Genomic DNA, 11,565 nt, shown 5'->3' on the forward strand with positions numbered 1-11,565 from the left:
CGCGGGTTACGGATTAAAACAAGCCTAAGCTTGCGGGTTGATATTCTTCACGAGTTGTCATTTCTTCAACCCGTGCCGGTGACGGGTAAAACCTGCGGGCTCACGGGTTAGCCCGTAAAATTAATGTTAAAAATTAAAACTTAATTACAAGTATTAATTTATGACATAATTTCCAAATTAATCAAAGGGACTTGAGCCAAAAATCAATTACATCCATCTGATTAAGCTATTTGTGCAATTAACGAATTCAAGATCAGGAAAACAACCCACGGTTTATCATACAAATCGCAACAACTTGCTCAACACAGAACATCAAGGTTAATAAAGATTATATGAAAAGGATGAAGTACTTTAAATTCCATTACATATTATATCGTCGGAAACAATATATGGATCAAAATTCATACGAATCTCATTTAATGATTTAAAAAATCTTCATTGTCTTCTTTACCAAAAACCCATCTGCTGCTTTAATTTCTTTTTCTGAGAGACCCTGTTGCCCCATCAATCAAAAATCAAAAGTAATAGATTCAAGAATTGAACTGGAAAAGTAGCATAAAATCTACTAGATAAAACAACCACAGTTGAACAACATGCAATCAAAGAAAAGATTCATAATGATTCTTATAATAAAACCCTAACTCTAAATTCATCCAGAGTTTACAATAATTATCTTCTTTTTTTTCTGTAAACCAATCTTCAAATAAGAATAATTATTTTCTTCTTCATCTCACGATCTTAAAACCCATCTTGAATTTGATAATCAATCCTCAAATCACAGAACTCTAATTTATCTTCTCTAAATTACTTCCTCCTTTTGAGTCGGAATCAATTTCTCGACTCAACAACACTACCAACAACCATACTTCGATCTATATTTCCTCAATTTCATACTCAGTCTTAACCACAGAGAAAACCCTAACTTTTTTCCTTTTCAATTCACAGCTTCTTCATCATCTTCTTTTTATTTAATTAACTTCAGTAACACAATTATTAACACCAACGGAACCTTTCCCCTCAACTCTCGGTCTCAATCTCTCACTATCATCTCTAATTCTCCACCAGCCGAAGAACACAGAAGAAGAGAACGAGCAGAAGAAGAAAAGAGAATATGATGTTTTAGGTTTAGCCATTCCTTTTTATACCTTAAACGTAAGGATATGATTAACCCTAGATAATCTGACGGTAAGGATTAAATATAACTTATTAATTAAGCATTGTGGACGGGTTTACGGGTTGTACCCGCGGATTTACGGTCCGGGACGGGTTAGCCCGTTTTCCTACAAGCCGACATTTCTCCAACCCTAACCCGACTTGTTTAGACACCAGCCGAGCCGGGTGCGGGTTTTTTACGGGCCGGGCCGGGAAAACCCGCGGGTTTTGGCTTGTTTGCCAGCTCTATGATGTATGTTTTGAAAAACCCAGTTACGATTTGGTTTACTTTGCTCGATTTAAGTTTAATTTCTATCAAAAATTAGGGATTTAAATGAAAATTGACATTGAAATTTCTGGGTTTATGTGAGTTACGGTTGATTTTAACTCAATTACGAACCGTAACTGGAGATTTTGATGTTGTTACGGTTGATAATTAAACTATTACCAACCGTATGTTCTTATATCTGAGAATTTTCTTCAGTTACGTTTTCTTTTTCAACCGGAAGTGAACTTACGGTTGATGTCGATACCATAATTACGAACCGTAAATAACCCTGGAACCCAGAGTTCAGAAAGGTCACCAATTACGGTTCATAACTAAAATTCGAGATGAACCGTAAACACTGTTACGCTTGGTAACCATTTTAGTTTACGAACCGTAACTAAGTTACGGTTCGTCTCGAGCATTTGGTTACCAACCGTAACTGGTTTTACGATTGGGTTTTCCCCAAATTTAACCAATTACGGTTGGTAGTTCATATTTTACGAACCGTAACTAAGATTTACGGTTGGTTACGGGCAAAATTCCAACCGTAATTAGCTCTGAAAATGTAAAAAAAATGGGCTCTAAAATTGATTTTGTTTTGATTTAGAGTTAATATAAGTGAAAATTAATCATTAATACTAAACTAGATTATCAACACTAAACTATGTAAGGGTTAATTAGTCATTTTCAGTTTTTTTGGATAAAGAACACTTCAAATTACCATGTAATGACCTTTTTTGTCCTATTACCCGCCGCCCCCTATAACAGGATTGTTTAGTTACCTCTTTCATCATGTACATATAAATTTCATTAATGGAATATAATATTTATGAAATAATAGATTTGTGCGCCCGTGTTACGCAACCGACATCATTATCTTCTCCAAAAAATGTAATACACAAAGTAATATGTGTAATCTTTAACACAAAAGGAAAAGGAAACCTCTAGACATATGGTTTATTTATTTTTCTCAAATAATCCGACTTATAGACTGTAAAAGCAATTATAATTTATTGCACAAACAATCTAAAACCAAGCTAAAGTTGCTCAACAAATTGCCAGGACTCATGATTTTGCAGAAAATAAATTGCTCTAATTTGATGTATAATTCCTTCATCATCGCGTTCATGGATATTGATTTCTCAAGTGTAGCTATGCTAATGCTTCATACCCAAAAATTTCAAAAATGGTTGAAAGTCATGAACACTGTCATACATAGATAAACAAAGCAAATTTTGCTTTCTTCAGTAACTTTTGTATCAAAAAATCAAATTACTTGAACATTTCATTGACCCACTTTTGAGTTCAGGTACATAGACTTGTTTGGTTGTCACGGCTCCATTGTCTCCAGCGAATGGCACCACCAATAGTGTCAGGCACCTTTAAGTCGTAACATGAGACAATGATAAGCCTAAATGCCACCACCTTTTAAACATAAGCCATTAAATTTTCTAATCTAGATTCATTCACGAAGTAAAACGACATAAACTCATATTTTTATCATGTAAAATATCATGTGTATCTCTAACTTTGATCTTACTCGTAAGGTAAATGCCTTGAATGTACATTATCTTGTATACTCATAACTGCCTGAATTCCCCGAGAACAATTATGACCAACGACGAATAAATTTCCAACATCCTCATCTGGCATTAAAACTCATATTAATATTTAATACTTCATAAAATTTACTCGCAAACTTACTTTTAGAGAGCAAACTCATGGGAAGCATTAGTTTTAGTGTGTCCATTCTAGACAAAAGTGCAAGACAAACATGAGTTCAAGAAAAAGAGTCATGTTCAAAGGTTATTTGTAAGTAAACCGAACTACAACTTATATATAGAAGAGATGAAGCATATGATAACTCAAACAGTAAGCGTACTATAATGTGGACATTAAATTCCCACCATACTTGGTATTTACTGGAGAATAGAGAGCATGTAACAAAGAACACTGTACATTGGAGTTAGCTATCGAATTGTTGCTTGGTCTTTCCCACACAAGTAATAGCTGCTGACATCCTTTCCTAAACATTAAATTAATGTGGATAACAGAACTTGTTAGGGTTGACTGGGAACTAAAATTTTATTCCCTAGCTGTTGATTTTCAAAACAATATATAAGTTAATTTATAACTCTGAATGTTTTTTGAATGACTCTTGTCCTGTGACTTTTAAGTCACTTCCTCTTTCATCTCCTTACACCATAATATCCATAATAATTAAAACTCTGCAAGTAAACCGAAGAGAAGGATCGAATTAATTTTCTTATTCTTTCATCTTCTTTCTTTGATCGTATTATCGCTAAAGAACTTGGTCTCAGATGACTTTAGTATAAGAAAATATCAAAAGTTAGAACAAAATAATGAATCACTTGTAAAAGAACCCCAAAAGATAAAATAAAATAAAAACAAGAATTTGATTACCTGACAGTGTAAGATCAACATAACGTTGAACATCATCAGCAACAATCTTCTGATTCGAGTCAGTTTTTTTTCTTAATACAGTAAGAGTTTTTGGGTTCCTACTGTAGTTTGTAGGTCCTAATGCAGTTAATTACTTCTGAATTGAATATGGATTTCCAAACACGATAAGTAACATGTTTCTTTTTTAGTTTGTATCTTTTTTAAACCAATTATACGTTGCCAAGTGTCCTCACCAAAATCTTGTTTCACAAAAGCCTTATTTGGACCAATAGGAAGCGAGGATTCATTACCACTCAATGCATGAGCTTGTATTGTACACGCCTTTAAGTCTTAGATTCTATAAAACATTGAATTAACACACTTACACCGGTAATGGATAAAATATATCAGTTACTTATTCGACTTTTAACCCAAACAACCCATTGGTTGGAGTCGTTGAACCTAATTGACCCAATCCAATGACTTCTTCCTTTTGAGGCCCGATCTGATCCTCAAAACGTTGGTTCAACAATGTATAACACTAATCAATTTTGTAAAACACACTGGTCTGAATTTTTATTGGCAGTTCCACCTAGCACGAAGCCGCTACATGCCCTCGAATGTTTCTCCCATCATTTTCCTTACATTGTAGCTTTTACAACTGAAATGTGGCGTCAAATCACCTAATTGGTGTCTAAGTACGAAGGTCCATGTAATACATTCTGGATGATGCAATTGCAATCTACAATGAACACCATTAATTAGTCCATGCTGGTAATGTGTACTTATTCAAGCTTATCTATTGACGTAATTCTAAGATTAGTTTATATGGACAGCTAAATAACAATGGTAAAAAAAATTAGAATCAACAATTTCAAGTTTGCACTTGTTTTGAGCAACTATAAGGATTATGACAAAATTGACAATTAGGAACAAAAAATGATTATTTATTTTTTCACAAAATTGGTTAAAAAGACCAAAATCAATAATTCCTGGGTGAAATGGACAGTTGGATTTTGATACTGTTTAAATGGACAAAAATGTGAAAATAGGCATGATGTAACCATTTTCATCGTACCCATTTTCAAATATTTTTTCTTATTTTTAATTTACACAGGATGTATCGAGTTTCATCCTTGTTATTTTTTAAATTTAAGCTAGGATGAATCCAATTTCATCCTTGTTATTTTTTTTTGGCCATTTCACTCAAACTATTTTTTACTCGTCCATTTGAACCGTGATTTAAAAATATTTGGACAAATGACCCATTTTTCTTTTTTTTTCGATGCAAAAATTATTTATTAAAGAGGATTAATATGTTACGTAAATATCTTGATCGACCCATTTCTGGATATCATGTGGAAGATCAGACTGTAAACTAAAATTGGATCTCATAATTCTAGATCTTTTTAAATGCAAATTAACTAGCTACTTTTCACCCCTGCTTTAAAATAAAGTTTTTGTTGCCTACTAAGAGCAAGGGCTATGGAATGAGTGTTTTTAACACTCATTCACTGCCAAATTGAGTGAGATACCGAGTGAAAGAGTGTTTTGTGACCATAGGAGTCTAGAAAAACAGACTAAGCGGTTATGTTTATCTGTTTGGAGAGAAAAAATCTCTCCAGGCGGCTTAACATATGCTTCCTTGTAGCTTTTTTTTGTTTAATAATAAAATCTAATTATGGGTCTCGCATCTAAGAGTTTTAAATTAATAAAACTCTAAAAATAGGTTTGAGAGGCAGATTTTCGGCTGCTCAACGTGATTTTTATCCAAACGGCTGATTTTCAGCCGCTTAATGTCCAATTTCGCCCATTCATTCGATCCTTGATGAATGAGTGTGCATTCTCACTCCATAGTAGTACCTAATTTAAAAAAATCCAGTGACACTCATTCATATTAAATGAGGACACTCACTCCATGGCTCTTGCTATAGGAGATAGAGGGGATAATAGGGCTGATATCCAGACATCCGGTAACGTATGCTGGTGAAACAGACCTCAAAATAGAGCTTGGATGAGCAGAGTAATAAGTTGGGGAGTCGACGGAGTAGTTGCCAAAAGTGATCGGATAATGGTCGATGAAGTCATTGAAGTCCACGAAAACTAAGGCGTCTGTAATTAAGTTAAAAATAATACCAAGTTTTAAGGCAGAAGAACCGTCCATAAGTTTTGAGACAAAACAGAGAAATGTAATAAATTGAGAAGCCTTTAATCACATTGTATAAAAACACCTTAAGTAACCAATTGGGAACAGTCGTCCTCTGTGCGTATGCTATTGTAATCGCTTTTTGTAGCTGATGGTGCGCTTTAGTACGTCTTCATAAAGTACTTTGACATGATATTATCAAGAAAAGCGTTGGTCAATAAAGTCGATCAACAATTATTATTAGCCCACAATCAACCCTGCTAACAAGTCGATTATTTTCGGTAATTTATCACTGCCCCATTAGAGCTAGTTGGGATGGTTTGTCCAAGATGATTGTTTTCTTTTTCCATTCCCCAAAACCGTGTAATCCTAATAAAGGGTAGTGATAAACTCGGCGGGAACAGTAGATCCTGCTTGCTCTTACTGAAAAAACATCTTACGTAAGGAGAGGGATTTAACATAGCTAAATTAGACCGTCCACCAAGTATTTCCGAAAAAAGAAAGCTGAATGGGAAAAGTAAAAAAAAAAACCAACACGGGTTTGGTAATGTTTTTATTTTTCCGAAAGCACTTTCAAAAACTATATATGTCAATAATTTTTGAAATTGGTGTTTGGTAAAAAAGAATTAAAGTATTTTTTGCCTAAAACACTTCCATAATTCCTCAATTTTCAAAAGTTGTGGAGGAGGAGCTTTTAAAAGCTACAAAAGCATAAGCTTTGGTCCCACCAAAATTTAATGTTTGATTTATCCTTTTTGTCCTTATTTTATTTTGTAAATGACAAAACTTACCCTTAAATATATATACAATCAATTTTTTATTTTTTATATTTTATTCTCTAAATATGACTCCCTCCGCCCACTATTAGATGACCTACTTAGTTTAAAGTTTTGTCTCATCATTAGTTGACCTATTTCATTAAACAAGGGAACATTTCTAAAATTATCCTTTTGATTGATTATCGTTAGTATGAGAAATGTATATAATTTGATATTCATGTTTATACTCGTTACGTAGGTGTTTTAAAATGCTTCCCAATGATACAAAGTTTACGAAAATCCTTGGAATAGTTTGAGAGATAAATCATTTCTATATTTTACAATTATTATCCCTAAGGGTATAACTGTAAAAAACACTTAAAAATACTACTTCCCATTCCTTGCCTTAAGAATTGTGCAAACTTCAACTAGGTCATCTAATAGTGGGACGGAGGGAGTATTATATTTTATTTTCAAACTATTTTATGATACCATTTCATTTAATTTGTCAAAAGTAAAAATTAAAACAAGTATTAAATAATTATTTAATTTTAATTTGATTTTTTGTTTGAAAATTATATATGTATATATTACAAAGTGTTTAAGTAAAATAATTTTTTTTAGCAATTATAGATTTAATATTTTATATATTTATATTTAATTGTAAGAAAAATTAGTTATTATTTAACCCAATAAAATTGAATAAATCTATTTTCAGAGATATGTCTGTTTTTGTCATTTTTCACAACAATAACGATTGAATCTGATATTTTACCAAACACACTTTGATTGATTTTTTAATCAGCTTTAACTTTAATTAATATTTTTACTAAAACTCTAACTACTTTTTTCTCACAGCACAGCAACGCACATCAGAAAAATACTTTTATAAAAGCGGCAGCAATACCAAACTAAACCTTACTCGACTAGGCCAATCCCTAGTTGGAACAAGATAGTTTAGAAAAATACCTAAAAAGGAAAGAGACGAATCATCTTCTCCCCTTTCTCTCTTGTGCAAAGGACAACACTGGTAGGGTTTTTGATATGATTGGACACTAAGTTTGATGGGATAATTGAAATTTTGTGCAAACTTCATCATGGACATAATTGGTGTCCCACGTTGTTTCATACGAAACAAGGGGTACACCACCAACCAACTAGGTTTCACCACGTCCTATCAAATAATTTATTTTTGTCTTTTACTCCTCCATTTGTTTGACATATAACAATTACCTCCTTCAACAAGTTTTTAAATTAGGGTCATCTACTTGTTTTAATTTTAGTTGGTCTTCCTCGGATAGAGTTTTCCTGTTATTATGGAAACCCCATACTTCCTCTCTTAAACAAAGTCGGAAAACCTGTACTACTTATCATTTGCCATTTTTGGCACGTTAGTCTATTGATAGTAAAATTTAGTGCCAACTAAAAGCTGATTGGTTTCTTAATTATTAGTTCCCATAACTTCGATTGTTCATGGTAATACTTATCGTCTCTTTTTAGTTTCTCGTGACATCAAACACAAGTTTTACGGGATTATTGAGATCTTTAGTTTGTAGTTTTGCATTGGTAGATTTATTACTCATTAGTTAATGTAATATTTTTTGTAGTTCGAATTGTCATGCATGGGACGATTTAGGGTTGGCAATTAATTTGGTGTTTATCCATACGAGTTCAACGAGATGGGAACTGATGTCGGAGACTTCTTGTCAGCTAGAGGAGAACTAGTCAGGGGAAGAGATTGTGGGCAAGCAGAAGCCTTTTAGTTTGTTAACGATAGTTTAGCGGAGCCTTTCTTTTTTTTCTTTTCTGAAAGTATAAAGATAGACATAGTCAGATCATCTATGATGGTGATACTTCTTAACCCATCTCAGAAGCAATCTCTACAACTGAGTCAAGTCAGATGAGGAGATCAATTCACTGTCCGAGTGTCCGTACATGATGGGAAAGTCATCTCAAGTCTGTTAATAGATTGCCCCGTAGGTATGCAAAAGGGAATAACTTCCAACTCAGCTGTAGATTTCTTTGCAAATCATTTCGAAGTTACCAAACATGGTGGTGCTCGATGAACAACCCCCTACTCTATGGTTTTACATTTGACAATATAAAACGTGGAGGGGTGTAAAGCGTGCCGACACGGTATGTTACAAATTGGGGCGTGCTCAGCGGCCGTGTGGTGATATAGAATTGGCTGTGTGGTGACATAGAATTTATGTAGTGTGCTTTGCTTTTCTTTTCCAAAAAGTTGGCCCGATACGACACGGAACACAATGATAAAGATGGTTTTTCTAATTGGACCCAAACTCAAAACAACAACAAAAATAAATAAAAAATACACAGCCATTTTGCATATACTTACAAATTATTTTACGTTGGTTGTTAATGGGTCGGGTCCAATAATTTGGGACTGATAATGTTTTCAAGTACCCATGAAATTCGGGTACCCGTTGATTCTTGAGAAAAGAATAATTTTTCGAAAGGATATTATCTTCATCTTATTTATTTTACCTCGCGTTTTTAGGGGCCACTCAAAAGGATTTAGGGGCCAACAATAAAACAAAAAAGGTCACCCAAAGGGAAAATGTAGCCAGCCCTTATCTCGCGTAATTCGTAATGGCAAAATTACCCTTATATATTCGGAGGATATGATAACATTTTTATCCTCCGATTTCAATCGGAAGCCAAAATATTACCCAGACTTCCGATTGTAGTCGGCGCAGTATTAGAATGATTTCTGTTTCATTTTTTCCATTTCTTTTTCATTTTTGAGTTGTTAGAGTTATAGAGAAGAAGGTGAAGGAAAAAAGGGAAAACCCATTTTATCACTACTAAAATGGATGGATATGAAGAAGAAGGTGAGAATCATGGCGAAGACGATTTGGGGTATATGTTGAATGATCCAAACTTTTGTGGAGAGGAAAACCTAGACGACCCTTTCATGGAAGAAAATGGAGAATCGTCTGATATTGAAGCTAACGATGCATGTAAAACACAGGTATTGTGTTAAGAAACTCAAATACTCGATTTGCATGCGTTTGTGTGCTTTTATAAACAAGAAAAACCGATTATTGCATTCGGAGGCATGGCATGGTTTGTGCTGAACTTGTAATATTTGGAGGATAATTTTTTTTTGTAAAGTCCCGAATGTACGATGTCCCAAAAATCAGAATTTGGGAAAAACTGATACTTTTCAAATTTTGAACTTGCAATAATCGGAAGTAAACTTAGTTACCCAAACTTCCGAATATGGGTTGTCTAACCTTCTATATTGGCCCTTGGAACCACCTAGAGCCATGGCATGGTTTGTTTTGAACTTGTAATATTCGGAGGATAATTTTTTTTTGTAAAGTCCCGAATGTACGATGGCCCAAAAATCATAATTTGGGAAAAACTGATACTATTCAAATTTTGAACTTGCAATAATCGGAAATAAACTTAGTTACCCAAACTTCCGAATATGGGTTGTCTAACCTTCTATATTGGCCCTTGGAACCACCTAGAACCATGGCATGGTTTGTTTTGAACTTTTAATATTCGGAGGATAATTTTTTTTTGTAAAGTCACGAATGTACGATGGCCCAAAAATCAGAATTTGGTAAAAACTGATACTTTTCAAATTTTGGACTTGCAATAATCGGAAGTAAACTTAGTTACCCAAACATCCGAATATGGGTTGTCTAACCTTCTATATTGGCCCTTGGAACCACCTAGAGCCATGGCATGGTTTGTTTTGAACTTGTAATATTCGGAGGATAATTTTTTTTTGTAAAGTCCCGAATGTACGATGGCCCAAAAATCAGAATTTGGGAAAAACTGATACTTTTCAAATTTTGAACTTGCAATAATCGGAAGTCAACTCAGTTACCCAAACTTTTGAATATGGGTTGTCTAACCTTCTATATTGGCCCTTGGAACCACCTAGAGCCATGGCATGGTTTGTTTTGAACTTGTAATATTCGGAGGATAATTTTTTTTTGTAAAGTCCCGAATGTACGATGGCCCAAAAATCAGAATTTGGGAAAAACTGATACTTTTCAAATTTTGAACTTGCAATAATCGGAAGTAAACTTAGTTACTCAAACTTCCGAATATGGGTTGTCTAACCTTCTATATTGGCCCTTGGAACCACCTAGAGTCATGGCATGGTTTGTTTTGAACTTGTAATATTCGGAGTGTAATTTTTTTTTGTAAAGTCCCGAATGTACGATGGCCCAAAAATCAGAATTTGGGAAAAACTGATACTTTTCAAATTTTGAACTTGCAATAATCGAAAGTGAACTTAGTTACCCAAACTTCCGAATATGGGTTGTCTAACCTTCTATATTGGCCCTTGGAACCACCTAGAGCCATGGCATGGTTTGTTTTGAACTTGTAATATTCGGAGGATAATTTTTTTTTGTAAAGTCCCGAATGTACGATGGCCCAAAAATCAGAATTTGGGAAAAACTGATACTTTTCAAATTTTGAACTTGCAATAATCGGAAGTCAACTCAGTTACCAAAACTTCCGAGTATGGGTTGTCTAACCTTCTATATTGGCCCTTGGAACCACCTAGAGCCATGGCATGGTTTGTTTTGAACTTGTAATATTCGGAGGATAAATTTTTTTTGTAAAGTCCCGAATGTACGATGGCCCAAAAATCAGAATTTGGGAAAAACTGATACTTTTCAAATTTTGAACTTGAAATGATCGGAAGTAAACTTAGTTACCCAAACTTCCGAATATGGGTTGTCTAACCTTCTATATTGGCCCTTGGAACCACCTAGAGCCATGGCATGGTTTGTTTTGAACTTGTAATATTCGGAGGATAAATTTTTTTTGTAAAGTCCCGAATGTACGAT

This window comes from Papaver somniferum, chromosome 7, assembly GCF_003573695.1.
Source record: "Papaver somniferum cultivar HN1 chromosome 7, ASM357369v1, whole genome shotgun sequence".
NCBI classification, from domain to species: domain Eukaryota; kingdom Viridiplantae; phylum Streptophyta; class Magnoliopsida; order Ranunculales; family Papaveraceae; genus Papaver; species Papaver somniferum.